The 22,140-nt window shown below is 36.5% G+C and overlaps 1 pseudogene; it reads left to right on the top strand.

Annotated features, from left to right (window-relative positions):
- Positions 1 to 17,644: 17,644 nt before the first annotated feature.
- On the top strand, positions 17,645 to 19,839 carry LOC114096436 (G-rich sequence factor 1 pseudogene; annotated as a pseudogene).
- Positions 19,840 to 22,140: the final 2,301 nt, after the last annotated feature.

Genomic DNA, 22,140 nt, shown 5'->3' with positions numbered 1-22,140 from the left:
ACATCTCTGAACATTGCTGCAGGGGCGACCAAGTCTTCAACACATGGCTCTTGGGGACATTCCAGATCCAAATCACAATAATCCTTTTGCCTTCCTTCTTTGGGAAGAGGCAGGAAATAACAAGAAAGGTGCTCGGTGACACTGCATTCCTCAGGGTAGCATGAGAGAAGAAGGTAAGAGAATCTACATTGACCCTAAGTGCTCCTTCCCCCATGTGGCTTCCTTAAGGAAAACACAAAAGACCTCCTACATGTGATGTGCTTCTCTAGCCAAAACTGAACCCCACAGTTAAGGATATTATGTTGTATAAAATTAAATTCAGAGCAAACTTTTTAATTATGCAGGGTGGCATATGATGAATGGTAAGATTTCTCACCCTATCACCTGACTTCCCACCAAGTGACCTTGACACAGGTAATCACACTTACCAGTGTACTTTATATCCCTGGAGAAATGATTTAGACATATGCAACTACATCCATATATAATACTTTGTAAAAATATTCAAATGGGTATCAAACATAACATACTGTTCTGTCACTTGTTTTTTTAACTTAATGTATTTAGACATTTTTTCATATCTGTGCATCCAAATGTAATTTTTTTTTTTAAGGACTAAATTGTGTTTGGGCAGATGTTTAATTTAATGAGTCCTCTCTTAAGTGACCATTAGGTGTCTTGCATTACTTGTTATTACAAATCATGCTGTAGTCAAATTATTAGAACTTATATCATTGTGTAACTGGGCAAGTATATTTTGCCTAGAAAAAGTGGAATTCTTGGCTTTAAGAGTATTCACATTGTAAATTGTCATATATGTCACATCTCCCTCAATAAAATGCCTGTTAGTGAAGTGTTTGCCTATTTACAAACTTACCAAGGTCCAGTTTTCACCAGTGGACAAAAATTATATAAATAGACTTATGAATAAAATGGAAAAAATGCTCCCAGTAAGTTTTAAGTATGAATTTTTAATGTCCTATTTATATAAACCTAAAGGCACATATGCAGAAATATTGTTCTCTATGTGAATAACCTATTAATATTCTTTACTCATTCTATTTTATATTATTCATTTGTTCTTGATTTGTAAAAGTATACATATGAAATTACTATATGTTTATCATGTGTTTATATTTTTCCTACTTTGCCCTCTGAGGATTTGGTTTTGTACTTTATTTACAGTATTATTATATTATAGTATTAAAGTTTTTATATTTTTTTTAATGTAGCTCAATTCATTAGCCTGTACTTTATAACTTCTGAATTTCATAACAGGCCCCAAGGGCTGAGCTAATCCAAAATTACTTTTCTAAATCACTGGTGTTTTCTTCTAGCATTTTCATGAGTTAATTCTTTATATATAAATGTTTCAATTATTTAGAGTTTATTTTGTTATGAGACAGTGGTAAAGTTTTAGCTATATGTTCTTTCAAAATGTTCAGCTGTCCAAACATAATGTATTAATAATCTAATTTCATTTCATTGATTTCAAATATTATCCTGCATGTCAAATCCAAAACATATGCAGGTTTATTTCTAGACTCTAATCTGTTTCTTTGGGTTTTCTATTTCTACTTTAGTTAATAACTATAACTTTCTTATGTTAATATCTTTGATGGTTAGTCTTTCCTCATAACTTTTCTTTAGTGTTATTTTCAAACTGGAAAAGTTGCAGGCAGAGTCTCTTTCCAAGAGTGGAAGCTTGGGTTTTCTTTAAAGGACTATGCTTTAGGTCTGTGAAAAGCCTCTTGTGTGGGTCTTATGGTTATGCAATACCCACACACAGCTCTGGGGAAGACCTAAATGCAAGCCCATTTGCAATCTGTTCCATCTGAGCCCAGTGTTCTGTTCAGAAATGTAAATTGGGCAGACCTTTTGGTAGATCTATGCCTCTGCACTTTATATAACTCCTGGGAAAAAATGTTTCTTCCTTAGGGTAGATTCATAATATCCTATTCATTTACATGAGTGCATGTGACAGTGTGTTCTTGTGTCAGAGTTTATATACAGGAGAAGGGATGGAGAAGCCAGCAACAGAGAGGCCTGTGTGGAATCCTAATGCTTTCTTCAGCTTCTACTGCAAGAAGAAATGAAGGGGAAAAAAAGAAAGAAAGAGAAAGAAAGAAAAGAAAGGAAAAGAAATAGGCCTGCAGTTATGGCTTCACTGAGAGGGGAATCCAGAGCTGGGGGAAAAAAAAAACTGCAAGCAGTATTTGATCTCACAGAGGAGCTTTGACAGCTACCTAGAAACCTTCTTGCATCCTCTTTTCTGTGTGCTTCTTTACTGAAACCTCCAAGCCTTCATAAAGTCATGTGTCATGTAACAGGCAATTATGGGGTGTTTAAGGGACATGACAGTGCCCACCTTGGGGAAAGTGGTGGAGATGCATGAAGCTGAAGGGTTAGAGGTCTGGGCAGAGAAGATAGCAATGATCACCATTTCCCATTTTGGTAGCATGAGAGCATTTATCAAAGATTCCCAGAAATACTCAGGCAAGGAAACCTGGCAAACACTGTAATTTCTACAGACAAGTAAATGTAGATGCTAAAGGAAAATACAGCCTCATATTTGCTGAAGAAGGCTCCTTTCTGTAATGAATGTTTCACTTCTGGTAAATTCTACCTTTGTTGCTTAAAATCAAGTACGCTCTCAGTTGCTAAACTATTTTAGCTTTCCAAATAAGCCAGCTACTGTCTAGGCTTTACCCAAAGGACACAATTTTCATAGTCCAATAAACCCATCAAGACAGAAAGATTCCATATCTCAACAACAACAATAAAAAAATTCAGTTATTCCAAGTAGTTGCCTTAACTCTCCTCTCATTAAACCGAGGTCCCCGAGACTGATCTTATGCCAAGGTTGCAGCTTTTGCTTGTGAGCAGAAAAGGGTCTTTACTACTAGATTATCCTGACATTTCCCCCAAAGAAATGGTCTATGAGAAAGAATATTGCTCCTCTGAGTATTGCTAAACAAAAATCATTAAAGAATTGAGACTCTGTGAACCCCGCTTCTCAACCTATTGGTGCTATGTCCTCCACCTTGGTGGATAGAGTTCATCTTCTCCTCCTCCCTCACTGCCTGTGTAAAACCTCCTGGTTCCTCTTTTCAGTACAGGCCTCAACTCATATTCCTTTTAACTCAAACCAGACAAATTTGGGAGTTGGGGACAACTTGTATCACCCTATAGGCAAATATGTGATGGTGAGTTTCATGACTCTTTAAGAAGTCATGAAATACCATTATTTGACTTGTGTACCATTATCCTGATGAGTCCATTCAGCCACTTAGTATCCATTCGGCATGTGTTATTGTTCTTACAACCTTTTACCATAAATAGTTGAGATGCTGATGATGATATTAGCTTTTATTTTATAATATTTTTTATTTTAAAAATAACTTCCAAATGCATTATTTCATACAATTCTAAGTCAAAGAACTATCCATGATTTAAAAGAAATTTAGGATCTTTGGGAAACAATTTGTCCTATGCTAATGTACAAAAACAGTAAACTTCATAATTACTGTTATGTTTTACACAATAAGGGAGCTAATATGAAGTCAGCTGTATCTAAGAACGACTCTTAGATTAGAAGACAGAACATTTTTTTAACCTTGGGAGTGAATATGAGTGAATTTTAAGAAAATGTTTTTAATAACAACCACAGTTGGAAATCTTGAGGGGAAAAAAAATCCTAATTAATATTATCAACCTGCATAAGAAAAAAAGTAGAATGGAGCATACTACATCAGACTCTTTCACTAATTTTTCTGCATATGCCATGTATGTATATACACATATTTGTGTAACTATATATATAGGAACATTTTATATACATAAAGTTTAACATTCTTACTTTGTTATTAGAACATAAATGTATGCTACTATCTAGTATTTAGAACCCTCACTTTCATATGTATATTCTATTACTGTGACTAATGAATGATTGTAATGTATATGTAACCATTGCTCTATCACTAGACACACAGTCTTCCAACTTTTTAATATTTTTGTGAAAACTGTCTTTCCATATTGGTGATGTTGTTTCTTTAGTATAGTTACCTACAAGAAACCTATTTTTAATAACATCTTCTTTTGAGTTTGGCCTTTTTGCTGATATTATGTTAAATCCTTGCAAAATTAAGATGATTAATCTTAATAAAGGGTTTTGCTTCAATTTTCTCTTGTTTAAAACTACCCACATTCTAAAGTTCCTAGTCCATTTTTCTGACTGCTTTCCTCCTCTTTAAAGTAAACAACCTATTTTTTTCTGTCAAATTAGGTGTACAGAGTGGGCCCATTAGCGTCAATAAAGTTCTAGTTTCTTTAAGAACTAAACATAAAAAAATGAATCAGTAATGAGAAATACTAAGTGTTTTCTCTGGGTTGAATTAAAGAGAAAATTCTTGGGCCTCTAGAATTACTCCTGTGTGTTGGGAAGATAGATTTAGTAATACATTTTCCTGAGTGATACAATGGATTTGCTTTCTTCAATTTATTTTGTATTTTTCCCCTAAACCTGCTTGCATGGAAAACAAAAATGTTCCTGGTTCCCTACCTGCATAATACCAACCTGCTACTGCTTTTAAATAACCATTTCTGTTGAAATCACCTTTTATGCCTCCCACATTGTTGTAAATCTATGGAAGTCTTATTGTCGAGCCATTCACAGTGCTTGCTAGCATCCAATTTGTGATGGACTTTACAAGACAAGGCAAATCAAGGACTTCTATTACATTGCAAGTTTCACATCCAGAAATGTTTACTGTGGGCTCCCAGCATTGATTCCCAAGCACGATTTCCTTTCAGAGAATTTCAGTGCAGATTATTCAAAGAGTTAAGAGATATACAGTTATTGCAGAAACAGAAACCATAGGACCACATTCCTATAGCCAAAAAATTAAAGGTTCTACAAGATAAGTGCATTTTGAAATGTCTCTATATAAATTTCAAGATACATAATAGAATTACAAGCAGTTTAGAATATTGATTAGCTATTTAAACTATATACAAAGAGGACTGGATAAGAAATTATAAGCAAAAATGTAAAGGTCTTTTTACATTTAATGTTGTTTAAAAAAAATAAATGTCTACTATAAAAATTCAAATTTCACAAAAAATCACAAAGAAAGAAAACAAAATAAGCTCTATCAGTAATCCTTAAACCCTTTATGTGGAGAGAACCACAGTATTAATGCTATGCTATTTTCAATCATTTTCTCTTGTAAGTCTGGTTGTGGTTTTAGCTTTTCCAAAATGAGGATCATGCTCTATACATTTCACTGAATCCTTTTTTCCAGTTAATAATATACTATGAATAATTTCCTATGAATTAGGGTCCTAAAAAACAGGATTTTAAAAATCATATTCTATATATGAATATACCAAAAATTAATGAATTCTTTTTTATTAATAGTTTGAATTTTTCTACTGCTAATTAACGATAATTGCTATAAAATTTAAAAAAAATTGTACATCTCTAATTATTTCTTTAGGAGTGATTTCTTGAAAGATTCCTGATTTTGATAGCCAAAGAATATGAGCAATTTTAGAGATTTTAAACATTGCCCCAAAAGAGTATTTCAGTGTTTTAATTTAAAGTACATTAAATTTCCATTTAATTTGTACAGGCATATTAAAGCGTGGTTGACAAAACTTATATTCATAAGGTACACAGCATGTTTTCTTATACATGTATACGCTGTGAAATAGTTACCACACTCAAGCTAATTAGCATATCTATTCCTTAGTTAGCATGTATGTGTGATGAGAACACTAAAATTCACCCTCTTAGTTAAGTTTACCTATACCATACATCACTGTCCTTTTTTTGTTAACAAAACAATATCACAGACTGGATAAATCCTAAAGAAAAAGCTCACCCCTGCGATCCAAGTTTGCTGGGTCACATATCTGGTGCATCACATGGCAAGAGAAACAGAGTCGTGTATGACTCTTCTGGGCTCTCTCCTCTTCTTACGAAGACACCACTAATATTTATCATGGGAGACCCATTCTGATGACCTTACCTAATTCTAATTATCTCTCAAAGGCTGTAAATTCCACAGCTGATTAAGTTTTTACCCTGTTTATACCTCACAATGGAGACAAAATTTCACCATGACTTTCAGAGGGGACAAACTAAATTTAAACCACAGCAATTATTATTAACTATTGCCACCATGTTGCAGAGTAAGACTTCAGAAATTACTCATAACAGAAAGTTTATACCTTTGGACCAACATCTTCCTTTTCCCTCAACTCACAATTACTGGTAATTACACTTCTGCTCCATTTGTGAGAGTTCAACTTTTTAGATTCTATGCTTGTTGTACTTCACATAGCATATGTCATCCACACTGTCACAAATGACAGGATCTTCTTTATTTGTAAGGCTGAATAGCATTCTATTACACACACACACACACACACACACACAGCCCATTCATTTCTCTTTTATTTGTTGTCTCTTTTCCCTTTGAAAATGTAAATCTGGTGATGATTTTTGTTCACTGCTGTATCTGTAACACTTAACACACTGGCTGGTATGCACTAGATGTTTAAAAAATACTTGTTGCAGGAATCAATCACCTGCTCTTCTTTTTGCTCAAGATTATTTTGTCTATTCAGGTCTTTTGTGGTTGCATATACAAATTTAGGGTTTTTGGTTTTTTCTATCTTTAGAATTTTTCCACAAAGGAGGGATTTCCCCAGGACCAGTGCTGCCAGTGTTTTTGTGCAAACAATATTCACAGATGCTTTGAAATGGCTGCCAAACATCTTTATTCCAGGTGCAGATGCTAGGTAAAAGAGGACCTGACTTGAGACTGATATCACACTGGGATCACTTCCCTAGCCCTTCCACTTAGGCACTCAATGCGAATTCACCAGGTCTGCTGCAAAACTAAGAAAGTAGGAAAACAAATTACTTCACTGCAAATAAACCTGGGGTGGGGGCACCCACCACTTTATTCCATGAATAAAGTCCATGAATAAAAACATCCCTGAGTTCTAGTTCTGGCTATATGCCTGAATATTTTCAGTGCAGAGTAATTCAAATGCCATAGATTGGATCTAAACCCTTTCAACCATCAAATACAAATTTGGGGATTTGAAGGAGCAGAATATATTTATTCTGGTCTGAGCATTTAAAAGTATCATGTCATCTCACATATAGTTGACCTAAACAATAACAAAATGTGCAATGAAGTCATTAGTTTTAGTTACTTGTCTTCTTGTCATACTACACATTTTTTTATGTGTGCTATAAAATGGTGGAAACATCTGTTTCGTTTTTTTTTTATTTTCTCGAAATCTCTTGGTTTCACCCTCATTACTGAAAAAAATATTTTCTTGTGTTTGACAATCCAGGTTGATAGTTATGTTTTTCAAAATATATTTAAATATATTCTACAGTTAATCTTACCCCCATTACTGTTCTAAAATAATTTTAATCTGAATTTTGGTCATTTAGAGGGAACTTTGCCTTTCCTCTTGCTGGTTTAAGATCTCCTCTGTGTCTTGGGACATCACAGCTGGTCCATGTCATGCCAGGGTGTCCTTTGGGCTGTTTGCTTTGTTTCTTGAATCTGACCATTGATATATTTCATTTCCTCTGGAAAATCCTTAAACATTGTGATTGTAAAACATTGTTCCTTCCACATTTTCTTTTTTCTCTTTTATGTATTCCAAATGGATATTTTTGTAGCCATACTACCAAAAGCACTATTTGAATTTAGTGCAAGTCCTATTAAAATATCAAAGACATTATTCATAGAAATAGGAAAAGCAATCATGAAATTCATTTGGAAAAATAAGAGGTCCAGAATAGCCAAAGCAATTCTCAGCAAGCAAAGTGAAGGACGAGGCATCACTATACCAGTCCTTCAATTATACTATAGAGCCATAGTACAAAACCAGCATGGTAATAACACCAAAACACAAAAGTAGACCAATGGTACAGAATAGAAGACACAGAGACAAATCCACAAAAATGCAGTTATCGCATACTAGACAAAGGCACCAAAAACATTGACTTAACTTCTTTTGCTTTAGAAAAAGCAAAAGATAGCCTTATTCAAGAAATGGTGCTGGGAAAATTGGAAATCCACATGTAACAAAATGAAATTAAACCCCTATCTCTCTTAAACTCTGCATGAAACTCAACTCAAAGTGGATCAAAGGCTTAGGCACTAGAACAGAGAACCTGCACCTAATAGAAGAAAAAGGCCCTCCTCTCCACCATGTCAGCTTAGGAACTGACTCCCTTAACAAACCCCTAAAGCAAAAGAAGTGAAATCAAGAGTCAATAAGTGGGATGGAATCAAACCAGAAACCTTATTCACAGCAAAGGAAACATTCAATAACATGAAGAGAGAGCCTATAGAATGGGAGAAAATATTTACCACGTGCACCTCAGATACAGCATTAATCTCCAGAATATATAAAGAACTCAAAAAACTTAACACCCCCCCCAAAAAAACCAAATAACCCAATCAATAAATGGGCTAAGGAGTTGAACAGACATGTCACAGAAGAAATACAATAAATCCACAAATATATGAAAAAAATGTTCAATATCTCTAGCAATTAGAGAAATGAAAATTAAAACTACACTGAGGATTCGTCTCACTCCAGTCAGAATGGCAATTATCAAGAATACAAGCAACAATAAGTGTTGGGGGATATGGGGAAACAGGTATATTCATACATTGCTGATGAGACTGCAAATTGGTGCAACCAATCTGGAAAGTAGTATGGATATTCCTCAGAAAACCAGGAATAGAACCACCTTTGACCCAGTTATACCACTACTTGGTTTATACACAAATGACTTAAAATCAGCATAGTATAGTGAAGCAGCCACTTCAATGTTTAAAAGCAGATCAATTCACAATAGCTAAACTATAGAACCAATCTAGGTGTCCTTCAACAGATAAATGGATAAAGAAAATGTAGTATATATGCACAATGGAATACTACAGCCTTAAAGAAGAATTAAATTATGGTATTTGCCAGTAAGTGGATGGAGAATATCATGCTAAGCAAAGTAAGCCAATCCCAAAGAATCAAAGGCCAAATGTTTTCTCTGATATGCAAATGCTAATTCACAATAAGTTGGGGGAGGCTTTGGGAAGAATATAGGTACTTTGGATTAGAAAGAGGGGAATAAAGTCAGGGGAGAGGGTATGAGGTTAAGAAGAATAGCAGAATGAATTGGACAATATTACCCCATGTGCATATTATGATTACACAACTGGTATAATTCTACATCATTTACGCAGAAGAATGAGAAGTTATAGTCTACACACACACACACACACACACACACGATGTGTCAAAATGCATTCTACTATCATGTATAACTAATTAGAACAAATAAAAAATTTTTAAAAATGGACATTTTGGATCTCACATTATCCTTCTAGATTCTTATTTTATTTCTTCAAAAATCTCTCAATCTCAGCACTGCATTCTGTGGATTGTGTAACTTCTATTACAAGCCATTAATTCTCTCTTTATGTTGTCTAATACCTGAACAAATATTGATTTTCTGTGTTCAGATATTCTAGGTATATTCCACTTTTACATTTTTCCCTCTGAACAGACATTTTAAAAGAATAAAAAGACAAGCCACAGATTGGGAAACAACATTTGCAGAACATACAGTTATTGTCAGTGTTTGGGACTGGAGCCATTCTAATCAGTGGGTAGTGGTAGCTCCTTATTTTGATTTGTAATTCTTTAATTACATATGGTGTTGAGCATCTTTTTATATCTTTATTTGGAATTTGTATATATTCTCTGGTGAGGTATCTGTTGAGATCTTTTCTCATTGTTAACTGGTTGTATTTTTACTGCTGAGTGTTAGGAATTTTTAGATACAGGTTTTGTTTTTTTTTTTTATCAGATACATGTTTTACAAATATTGTCTTCCAGTCATTAATGTTTTGTAGTTTTCAGAGAGTAGTTCTTTTACCTCTTTGGTAAAATTTATTCCTAAGTATTTTTGGTAACTATTGTAAATAGGACAATTCTCTGATTTCTGGGTTGTTGTTTTTTGTTTTTGTTTTTTGTTTGTTTTGTTGGTTGGGTTTTTTGTTTGTTTGGTTGGTTTGGTTTGATTTGGTTTTATTGTTTTGTTTTGTTTTAAGTTCATTGTTAGTGTAGAGAAATACACTACACTTATTGTTGGGGGCTGAGTTTGTGTCCTGCAACTCCTGCAACTTTATTGAATTCACTTATCATATCTAGCAGTATGTGTGAGAGATTTTTGCACACATAAGACCATATCATCAGCAAACTGTTAACTTCTTGATTTCTAATTTTGATGTCTTTTACTTCTTTCTTTTGCCTTATTTCTCTGGCAAGGACTTCTAGTACTATGTAGAATAGAAATGGCAATAGTGGTTTCTTGTCTTGTTCCAGACCTTAGAAGAAAGGGTTCCACTTTTTTAACCATTGTTAGCTATGAACTTATTACATACAGCCTTCATTGTGTTGAAGCTCCTTCCCTCTATATCTAATTTTTTAAAGTTTTCCTCCACTCATTCTATACCCCTTCCCCATTATGGATTAGCATCCACTTACCAGAGAAAACATTCGACCCCTGGTTTTGAGGGATTAGCTTATTTCATTTAGCATGGTATTCTACAATTCCAACCATTTACCTGCAAATACCATAATTTTATTCTCTTTTAATGCTGGGTAATATTCTATTGTGTATATATACCACAGTTTGTTTATCCATTCATCTTTTGGAAGGCATCTAAGTTGGTTCCACAGTTTAGCTATTGTAAATTATGCTGCTATAAACATTGAAGTAGCTGTGTCCCTGTAATATGCTGTTTTTAAGTCCTTTCTGTATAGACCAAGGAGTGGGATAGCTGGGTCAAATGGTATTGTGAAACCTCCTGCTTCACTCTCTTGCTAAGGGTCTATTTTTCTAAATGAGTTTCATGATCGCTTTTTCTATTTCTATGAGGAATGACATTGGGGTTTTAATTGGAATCGCATTGAATCTGTATGGTGCTTTGAGTAGTATGACCATTTTGACAATATTAATTCTGCCTATCCAAGAGCACAGGAGATCTTTCCATCTTGTAAGGTCTTTTTAAATTTCTTTCTTTAGTGTTCTGTGGTTTTCATTGTAGAAGTCTTTCACCTCTTTTGTTAAATTGATTCCCAAGTATTTTTTTTTTTTGACACTATTGTGAATGGAGTAGTTTTCCGAATTTCTCATTCAGTGGATTCATCATTAATGTATAGAAATGCATTTAATTTGTGGGTATTGATTTTATATCAATACTACTTTTCTGAATGCATTTCTTAATTCTAGAAGTTTTCTGGTGGAATTTTTTGGATTCTCTAAGTATAGAATCTTGTCACTGGCAACTAATGATAATTTCAGCTCTTTTCCTATTTGTCTTCCTTTAATTTCTTTAGTCTAATTGCTCTGTCTAGAGTTTCAAGGATTATATTGAATAGCAGTGGTGAAGATTTAATCAATGAAAATTTCAGGGAAAGCCTGCATTAAGCAAGTCTGTTGGTGCCATTTGTTTCCAACAGCATGTGCTCACTTCATGTCTTGGTGCAATTATTATAATTTGGTAGGAGAGGGCAAAATCCATGCAAATTAATATTCCATTGTCTCTCACGCTCTCCTGGTAGGACAGACGGGAGATACTGTCAATTGGATATTTTTCTCATTTTCATTCTGACTAGACCAATGTACTGCCAGGGTTGAGCTGCTGTAGGGTTCTATGAGGGGAGTTCTGGTGGCAGAAGTTTAGGTCTAATTCAGCCTTAGGGACTTTTCTGGGTGGTATCTGCTCTGGCGAGATTAAACACACCCCTAAGTTCTGACAGATGCTAATCTCTGTTGGGAGTCTGGATCTCAAGAGTCTCCCAAGAATTCTTCTTGCAGGGCAGGGGATCCAGTCCTACACAGGTCTCTTACATTCCACTGCCCACAAATATGGTCTTCCCAGTCTTAATCCTTGCCTAACTTTTCAGTTTCCTGATTCTCTTCCACTGATCATGTGAGCCATGAGCTGCCAGACTCAGAGGGAAAGTAAAGCACTCCCCTCTTTATCTCTGATTTGAATCACCCTGGGAACAACCTCTTCTGCCCCTGTTTTACTTCCATTCTGCTGGGTACATCATAGGTCACATGATAGGCACTTTCCAGGAGATGATGGCAATGTTTACAGTCATCTCCTGGAGTCCTGCAGCAGCAAACTGCAGTGTGGCCTCCTCAGGATGGCTCCCCACCTCAGCTTTCCACTTGCCACTTGAGAAGCACAGAACACTTTTCAAACATTAGTTTGTTGGGCAGCCTCTGGATCAGCTGAGCTCAAGCTACTTATCTGTACTACAGAATTTTTGTGTGTGCCAAGTTTATGTCTTGTGTTTCTCCCTCTGTTTGTATAATTCTCCTCTGCAGTGGACCAGCACCAACATTGCTGCTGCAATCGGCTTGGCTCCAGTCTACTCTTACTTGTTCTTTGTTCAATGCACCAGAATTTCTGAGTCTCCAAGAGACTCTGACTGTCTGGTATTGAGTTTCAGTGAATTCCTTCTTTCACCCACCTTGCTGAGAAAAGGTTATTTACCACTGTGTGAATCCCTAGCCATGTAGCTACTGGAAATGCAGTGTTCCTCTAATCCACCATCTTGAATCTTCGTCTGCTGGTGCTCTTTGGTGTAACTAAGCCTGGATGGCAACATATCTGTTAACATCAAGATTTACTATTTTATGCCCACTGTTAAGACCTTTCCTTAGAAAAAGTTCCTTCCAAAATACTACTGCTGCTCATAGACAATGTACCTGGTCATACAAGAGCTTTGATGGTGATATAAGGTGAGATGAACATTATTTTGATGCCTGCTAACAATGTCCTTCTGCAGCCCATGGAACAAAGGGTAATTTCAACTTTTAAGTCTTACTGTTTAAGAAAAATATTTTGGAAGACTATCTCTGTTATAGACTGTGATTCCTCTGATGGATTTCAGCAAAGTAAATTGAAGACTTACTTTTTGGAAAGGATTCACTATTTAGCTATCATCAGAACATTTTTGATTCATGGAAGGGGGCCAAAATATCAACATTAACAGGAATGTGGAAGGAATTGATTCCAAATCCTCATGGATGACTTTGAGAAGTTTAATACTTCAGTGGATGCAGTAACTGCAAATGTAGTAGAAATAACAAGTTAATCAGAATTAGAAATGGAAATTGAGGATATAACTGAATTGTTGCAAACTCACGCTAAAACGTTAATGGATAAGGAGTTTCTTTTTATGGATGAGCAAAGAAAATAGTTCCTTGGGATAGAACCTGCTCCCAGTGAATATAATGTGAAGATTGTTGAAATGACAATGAAAGATTTAGAATATTACAAAAACTTTGATGATAGAGCAGCCGCAAGGTTTTAAAAAGTATTAATACCAATTTTAAAAGAAGTTCCACTGTGCCTAAAATGCTAGCCAGCAACATACTATGCAATAGAGAACTCCTTCATGAAAGTAAGGGTAAATTGATGTGTCAGACTTCATTATTGTCCTATTTTTAAAATAGTGCCATGACACTATCTCAACCTTCATCAACCACCATCCTTAACAGTGAGCAGCCATGAACATCAAGACAAGACCCTTCTTCAATAAAAATACTAAAACTGACAGAAGGCTCAGATGATCCTTACCAGTTTTAGTGAGCAACTATTTTCAAGTAAGGTATGCATTATTATTTAGACATAATGTTATTGCCATTTAATAGACTATAGTACAGGGGATGCGGCTCAAGCGGTAACGCACTCGCCTGGCATGCACAGGGCGCTGGGTTCGATCCTCAGCACCACATAAAAATAAAGATGTTGTGTCCACCAAATAATAAAAAATAAAAAAATAGACTATAGTACTGTGTAAATCTAATTTTTATGTGAACTGGGAAACCAAAATATTCATTCAACTCACTTTATTGCAGTATTTGCTTTATTATGGTGGTCTGGAAATGACCCTGCAATATCTCCAAGGTATATAAGTCCAGTTGGTTTTAGCTTGGTCAACTCCCCCAAGCAGTGTCTAATCTCCAGGAAAGGAGGAAAATTGCCTCAATTAAAAACTGCAGCAACGTGGTAGAGCATAAAAGAACAACTGCATAAAAAGGCTTCCTGGGGAGATTGGCATAACTGAGACTTCTGGAGACAGCTAGGAATAAAGAAGCACAGGGACTGTTCATATCAGTCTCACAGAAAGTATCTTAGCTATCCCCAGCAGCCTGCTCTGTGGACTTTGGCAGCTTTTGCTCTGATGACCTCAATGGACCCAAGGAAGCTGCAAACTCTTTGCAGAGTTCTTTTAGTAATCCATCCAGGTATCCACATGGACCCCAGCAGCTGCTCAACAGAGGTCATCAGCAGCTTTTGTCACTGAGGTAACCCAGAGCAATGGCCACCAGAGATCCCCATAGAGGACAATACTGCTGCATTCCTCCACCCACAAGAAGGGGAAATTCAGGTACCAACCCCATCAAATAGGGGCTTATCTGAATGCTAAGTTGTTACCTATGCTGTGGGAACACCTGTCCCTGTGCAGCTGTCATTGCTGCCCCAGACCTCAGAGTCCCTGAGATGTGTCAGATCCACAGGCATCTGGCTGTATGGCCACTCCATAGAATTCAGTGCAATATGCGTCAGACACTGGTGAGCTGTTACTACAAGCATGCCTGTGAGCCAGGTCTGTCACCAAGAGGTATTCTTTCTGCTAAGAATTTCCTGGTGGGAGAAAATCAGATCATGAAAACTCTAATAGCTTTCTCTGCCTTGCTGCAAACACCCGCAACCTTAGCCACTGAGGTCCCTGCAATCTTCAGCATCAGTGACCTCAGCTAATGAAGCTGCAGTAGACTCAGAAACATGCTCCCAGTGGAACCAAATGAGGTCATCCCATCTGGTTCACAGCATATCTTAAGATAGTTAAGAAGACTAAGACATCCAAGTATCTGTTCCAACTGCTAGAAAAGATAGTTAGGAAGAAATGAGAGGGAGGGGCTGAGAAGGGTGCTGAACCACCCCCTTGTGGTTCTGCAAGTGTACATCTTATGCCCTTGTGGTCCTAACAGGTAGGATGACTTTCCATTATGAGGAAAAATAGAGGAACAAACCATCTCCCTCTTATATTAAAAAATGTTAGGCATAAGCAGGACCTGAAAAATTGTGTCCCCAAATGACCTGGATTCATTGTAATATCATTTACATCATGGTTTTGCTCTCTCTTGTAGGCTCTGCTTATGTAGTTCTGGGTTAGTACTGGTACATTGGGCATCGAGTTACCTAACATGTATGTGTCAATCAAATGACCTAGCAAGATAAATAGGGACCTAATTTATATCCTCACTGGCATAAGAATAATCACAGATGCAGGTAGAGGTGCTCATCACCTTTTGACACAGACTGCTCCACTTCCTTTGGGGTGTACTTCCTTGCTTTGCTAATAAACTACAAACAACTGTTTCTTAAACTGCTTATTAGAGTCTGAATTACTGAATCTTTCTGCTAGACAGACAAAAACCTAGGACCTCCAGCAGTTGTGTAACACCATGCAGCCAGTAACACAACCTCAGTAATAAGAAACTTAAAGTCAGTAACAAGAGGAAAACCGGAATGTTAACAAATACGTAAAAATTAAAAATCAAATCCTCAAATAGTCAATGAGTCAAAGAAGAAATCAAAATACCAGAAAGGGAAAAAAAATACCAGAAGGCAAATTAAAATTAAACAACATACCAAAACGAAAGCAATACAGCAAAAGCAGTACTAAGAGGGAAGTTTATAGTGATAAATACCTCCATTCAAAAAGAAGAAAGATCACAAATAAACTTTATACCTCAAGGAACTAGAAAAAGAACAAACCAATCCCAAAGTTAGCAGAAGGGAAAAAAATAACAGATCAGAGCACAAAGAGAGATTTAAAAAATAGTAAAAAGAACGACAAAATATACTTTATTTTTGAAAAGAAATAAAATTGGCAAATCTTTAGTTAGACTAAGAAAATGAGAGAGAAGACAAATAAAATCAGAGATGTAAAAGGGACATTACAAGTGAAACTACAGAAATAGAAAAGATCACAAGAGACTACAATGAACAATTATAAGCCAACAAATTGGATAACCTGGAACAAATGGATAAATTCCTAGGCACATATAATCTACCAAGACCCATAATGAATGGAAAATCTGAACAGAACAATAATAAGTAATGAGCTTCAATCAGTAATAAAAATCTTCCCATCAAAGCAAATCCAAGGACCTAATGTCTTCATTGCGAAATTCTACCAAACATTTAAAGAAGCAATATCAACACTTCTCAAGATCCTTCTAAAAACTAAAAAGAGAATACTTTCAAACTCATTTTAAGAGCACTACTTAGACACTAAAGTTAGACAAAACCACGACAAGAAAAGAAAAATTATAGGCCTCCAACCCTGGTAAAATACATGCAAAAATTCTCAGAAAATACCAACAGACTGAATTCAGTGACATGAAAAGGATACTATCATGATCAAATGGGATTTTATCCCAGGATGTAAAGACAGTTCTACATATACAAATAAATAAATATAATGCATTAGCAGAATAAAGAACAAAAACCATATTATCATATTAATAGATGCAGAGAAAGAATTTGTCAAAATTTAATATCTCTTCATGATAAAAACCCTCACCAAGTTAGGTGTTGAAGGAATGTATCTCAACACAATAAAAACCATATAGGACAAACATACAACTAGCATCATACCCAGTAGGAAAAATTGAAAACTTTCCCTCTATCAAGAACAAAACAAGGATGCCCAGTCACCACTTTTATTCAACATAGTATTGGAAGTCCTAGTCAGAACAACTAGGCAAGAGAAAGAAAGAGAATGCACCCAAAATCAGAAAGAGAGGTACCAATTGTCTTTGCAGACAATATGATCATTTATATAGACAACCCCCAAAACTGTTAGACCCCCAAAACCATTGAGATCAAAAAACTCAGTAAAGTTGGAAGTTATAAAACCAACCTACAAAATCCAGCTGTATTTCTGTACAGCAGTAGTGATCTACCCAAAAACAGAAATCAAGAAAACAATCCTGTTTGCAAGATAATTTTAAACATGTAAGAATAAACTTAATCAAGAAGATAAAAGATTTAGACATGATCAAAATTGAAGGAGACATAAATATATTCCACATTGTCCAATGTTCAAACATTGGAAGAATTAAACAGTCCATATTATTCAAAGTGATCTACAGATTCAATGTAATACTTATAAAAATGGATGAAGTTGGAGAATATTATGCTAAGTGAAATGAGCCAAATCCAAAAAAACTAAAGGTCAAATATTTTCTCTGATATGCAGATGCTAATTCACAATAAGAGGGGAAGGCACCTAGGGAAGAACAGAGGTACTTTGGATTAGGCAGAGGGAAGTGAAAGGTGGGGAAGGGGTATGGGAGTAGGAAGAATAGAATGAATCTATGTGCATATATGAATACACAGCTGGTATAACTCTACAACATGTACAACCAGAAGAAGGAGAAGCTATACTCCATTTGTGTATGATGTATGAAAATGCACTCTGACCCACTGCACCATGATGCATGCACCAGGCCGACCGACTTGGCACTGCCAGGGTGCGCTTGCAGGACAGCTCAACTCGGCTTTGCCAGGCTGCGCATTCGGTCGGCCTGACTTGCTCCGCCATGATGCGCATGCTGTACAGAAACTTGGATCCGTCGTGACAGCCTTCAGAGCACTATGAGAAAAGAAAATCTCCTTATCTCTCCCCATTGGTGAGTGGGAAAACTGGATTCACACCCAAGCATTCTCTGGCTTTGGAGTGCCTGCAGTTAATCCCTCTGACTGCCTCTGTGTGGCCATGGTTTTGTGGAATTTATGTTCAGGCTCAGTGAGGGCAGGTTGATGATCATTTGATTCTGTCAACTCCCAGAAGAGCAGGTATGATGGCTAAATTTCTTACCTGCGAAGATCACTAACTACATTAATCTTAGTCCAGCATTAAAATTAATATTAGAGTATTATTCATGAAAAAGCTATTGTTTATTTACCATATGATATTCAATATTTTTATCCTTAACATTTAAACTTAAAAATTTATATTTAATTTGTACTTATATTTTATAAGAAAAAATGCTGTCATTGATTTCTGAATGTGGTTATTGGGTTTATTTCTGCACTATTTGTGGTATAAAGTAATGGATTTGAAATGTGTCTCTTTACGTATATCCAGTGACTAGTTGGGCCTTTATTGCCTAGTGAACTGATTTGGAAACGGCTCTTTAACTGCCCCTGGCGCCTGCAGTGAATGTGCCCGGTGTCCCCTCCTGGGCCCTAGATTCCACTTCCCCTCTGCTCCTGCTGCAGCGGCAGCTGCCTCCAGGCCCTGAGCCGCCTGCAGAGTCCAAGGCTGGAAGGCACTGCTCTGGGGCTATGGCTGTAACTGCAACAGCTGCCAGTGCACCCTTTTATTCTGCTGCTGGCTCCTTCCCCTCAGGCGTTTAGGGCCGCCATTACCTGCTGTGGGCCTGCACCGGCCAACCCCCTGCAGTCACCTCAGCAGCAGTCCCCGCCTCCTCCTACCCGGCTCTGCACACTGCTCTGCTACTGGTACCACAGTGGATGGTGGCCTCCAAGGGCTCTGCGTAGAGCTACAGCCAGGAGTCCAAAACTACCTACCTGGACGACCTTATACCACTCCCTGAGTATGAATTGGCCCCAACCAAGTTAGGAGAGCAGGTAGATGATGTTTATCTCATTCGAGGTCAAGGGGTGCTTTTGTCATATACTGTGGAAGATGTGCTTACCTTTTTCTCAGACTACAGAATCTGCAATAGTGAGAATGGAATACATTTCCTTTTAAATAAAGATAGGAAACAAAGGGGTGATGCCTTAATTGAAATGGAGTCAGAACAGAATGTGCAGAAAGCCTTAGACAAGCACCATATGTATATGGGTCAGCCATATGTGGAAGTATATGAGATAAATAATGAAGATGTGGATGCCTTAATGAAGAACCTACAGGTCAAGTCATCACCTGTGGTGAATGATGGTGTAGTTCATTTAAGAGGACTTCCTAATAATTGCAATGGGAAAGACATCATAGACTTCTTTTTTTTTTTTTTTTTTGGTGGTGCTGGCGATTGAACCCAGGGCTTTCTGCATGCTAGATAAGCACTCTACCAACTGAGTTGTTTCCCCAGCCCCCAATCATAGACTTCTTTGCAGGACTGAATATAGTGGACATTACTTTTGTGATGGACTATAGAGGGAGAAGAAAAACAGGGGAAGTATATGTGCAGTTTGGAGAATCAGAAATGGCCAACCAAGAAATTGGTAACTTTATATAGAGATATTTACAAGCAGAAGGAATGAAGTTCGAACCCATGTTGGCTATCATAAGGGAAAGAAAATGGCATCTTCTCCTACTGCTAAGTATATAATTGAGCCAGAAATGGTCTTTGAAGAACATGAAGTAAATGAAGACACTTGACCCATGACAGGTTTTGAAAAATTGCCTAAGGAGATTTCAGAAAAGTTTCCAGAGGGTGTTGATTTTGGAACTACGCCTTCATTGCATTTTGTCCACATGAGAGGATTACCTTTTCAAGCTAATGCCCAAGACATTATAAATTTTTTTGCTCCCCTGAAGCCTGTGAGAATCACCATGGAATACAGTTCTAGTGGAAAGGCTACTGGAAGAGCTGATGAGCACTTGGATACCCATGTGGATGCTGTTGCAGCTATGCTCAAGGATAGGTCCCATGTTCACCATTGATGTCCAAAAGGAAAATAAAACCTCCAGGGACTCCAGATAGTAAAGATGAAGCAAGAAGCATTTCATTTGCACATCTTTCTTGGACATGGGCTATCAAGTTTCTGTTAATTGGCAGCAACTGCTGCAAGAGAAAGGATTTTGGGTTTGGGGTTAATGCTTCTAAGAAAAATTCATACTGAACTGTTGAGAAGGAGAAAGATTCAATTTGGTATTATGAAATAAACCACAAATCTTAAATTTTTGTTTAAACTGTTCAGGATCTGATTAAGAAAACCTGATTACTTCTTTTTTAATATAATTAAGCAGTTTGTTTTTATAGAGGATATGTTATCCATTGTAAAGACTACATATATTTATTCAGTACTATCTTTATAATCTTTTTCTCATTTAAAAAATAACCTGTTCAAGGTTTTGATTTTGCCTATGATTTGAGAACTCTGATGTAAAGCTTCTTATGAATGAATAATGTTTTATTGTAACCAAACACTCACCAAAGCAAGGAAAGGTTTCAGACCTTTAAACCACTATGGTATGGCAGAATAGTTTTAATTTTAGCTATATTTGATTATTTAGATAGGGGTAGCAATTAAAATAAATAAATACCACAGGTTAGTGAGTATAAATGACAAATTGGCAGTTTTATGTCTTTAGAAATAGTTTGACTTTCTAAACCTTGTGATTAAAGGCATTTAATATAGGTACCTGTCTGCTTAGGGGGAAGGCTAGTCTCAATTTAAAAGTTGACCCCCCTCTTTTTTTTTTTTTTTTTTTTTGGTTTTAGGTAAATCTTAAGAGTGTTTGTTAAATTTTGAAACTGTAAAGTGATTGTCAAAATAGTCCAGACTTGGAGGGACATTAATGGCTTCACTGATTTAAACCAGCTCTAGACAGGAGAAAATCTGTCTCCTCATTTGATTTTTCAGTGCAGTAGCATATCCCATATTTTAGAACAAGTAGGGGTGCCTTGCTTTAAATAAAAATAGCATTTAATGTAAAAAAATGCACTCTACTGTCATGTGTAACTAATTAGAACAAAAAAAAAATCGATGAAAAAAATATTACAGTAAATCACATTATTTAAGCATTCATCTAACTTACACATATATAAGCAAACACGAAGAGATAAAGAGAGGACAAGTAAAAATGTGTAAAGTCAGACAATTCAACTTAGGTTCCCTGCAAACAATGAGAATGAAAGAAGAGAATTCCATCTTTTGTTCTTCATTCATTTTTGATAACAGTGGGCCCTGTAGGAGTGCAAGCATTTCAAAGCACTAAATTTGGGTCTTGGTAATCAAAAAGATTCTTTGCCTAAGGTGGCCTCAAATATGAATTTACCACTTTGCCTACTACCCAACTGATGAACTGGTCACTTCCTCCAAAGCTGGAGATTTTAACCTGGCTGTGTTGGACTCACTAAACAAAGATTTTCAAAGGAAAATGTGACTAGATGTAATGCTCACATTCTGGGATCAAATTAAAGACTATACCTTGAATACAAGATTAGTTTTCCTAGTATATTTTGTTTTATATTAACTATAAGATACTGATGAGCAACTGAAAAATTACTAATTCTTAAGAAAGGATTCAAATGCAAGGGATTTTATTTATAAAAAGTCCCAGAACTAAGATATAGGGTTATTTTTTAAAACTGTGCTTGAAATTCTTTTTTAATTGCCTATGTCAAGTTATTATTTAATAACTTGCTTTGAAATGTGGAAATTAACATTTATACTTCCTTTTACCCTGCCTCCCTCATTCCCACTATTTATTATTCATATAACAATTTTATATTGTCAAGGTTTGTATCATTATGCTGGGAGCCATTAGCCAAGTAGGTATGACAATTTCCTTGCCAGCGTACCCCATGTTGCTGACATGTTGCAGCGACATTGAATGTAGGTGACCTTGCTCAAGGACCAAGGCAGATTAGGGTGTTCCCGGTTTTAAGATAATCCTGTTTAGGGCGTTCCCAGTTTAGGTTCCAGGTTTAAGGTTTAAGATTATTCCTCCCGGGAATAGGGCGTATCCTGCTGCCTGAGTTCCCCTTGAGTTCTCACGGGATTCAGACAATATATTTTGGAGATAGAAGCCCAGTGGAGGTGGATTTGGGCAGAGAACGTGGATTTGGGCAGAGAACGTGGACTTCCCCAGAACGTGATTGTAGACGGCTGGTGTGAGTTCGGGAATAAAGAGTTGCTGTTTGAATCTACAAGCTGTGTGGTGGCTCGTGATTGTGTGCCCAGCCAGACTGCGGCATTTGTGCCCAGCCAGACTGCGGCATTTGGTGGCCCCTACGGG

The sequence above is a fragment of the Marmota flaviventris genome, chromosome 4 (assembly GCF_047511675.1).
Source record: "Marmota flaviventris isolate mMarFla1 chromosome 4, mMarFla1.hap1, whole genome shotgun sequence".
In the NCBI taxonomy this organism is placed as follows: Eukaryota; Metazoa; Chordata; class Mammalia; order Rodentia; family Sciuridae; genus Marmota; species Marmota flaviventris.
Note: the sequence above shows the minus strand (reverse complement) of the source record. Positions and strands in the feature narration are given on the sequence as shown.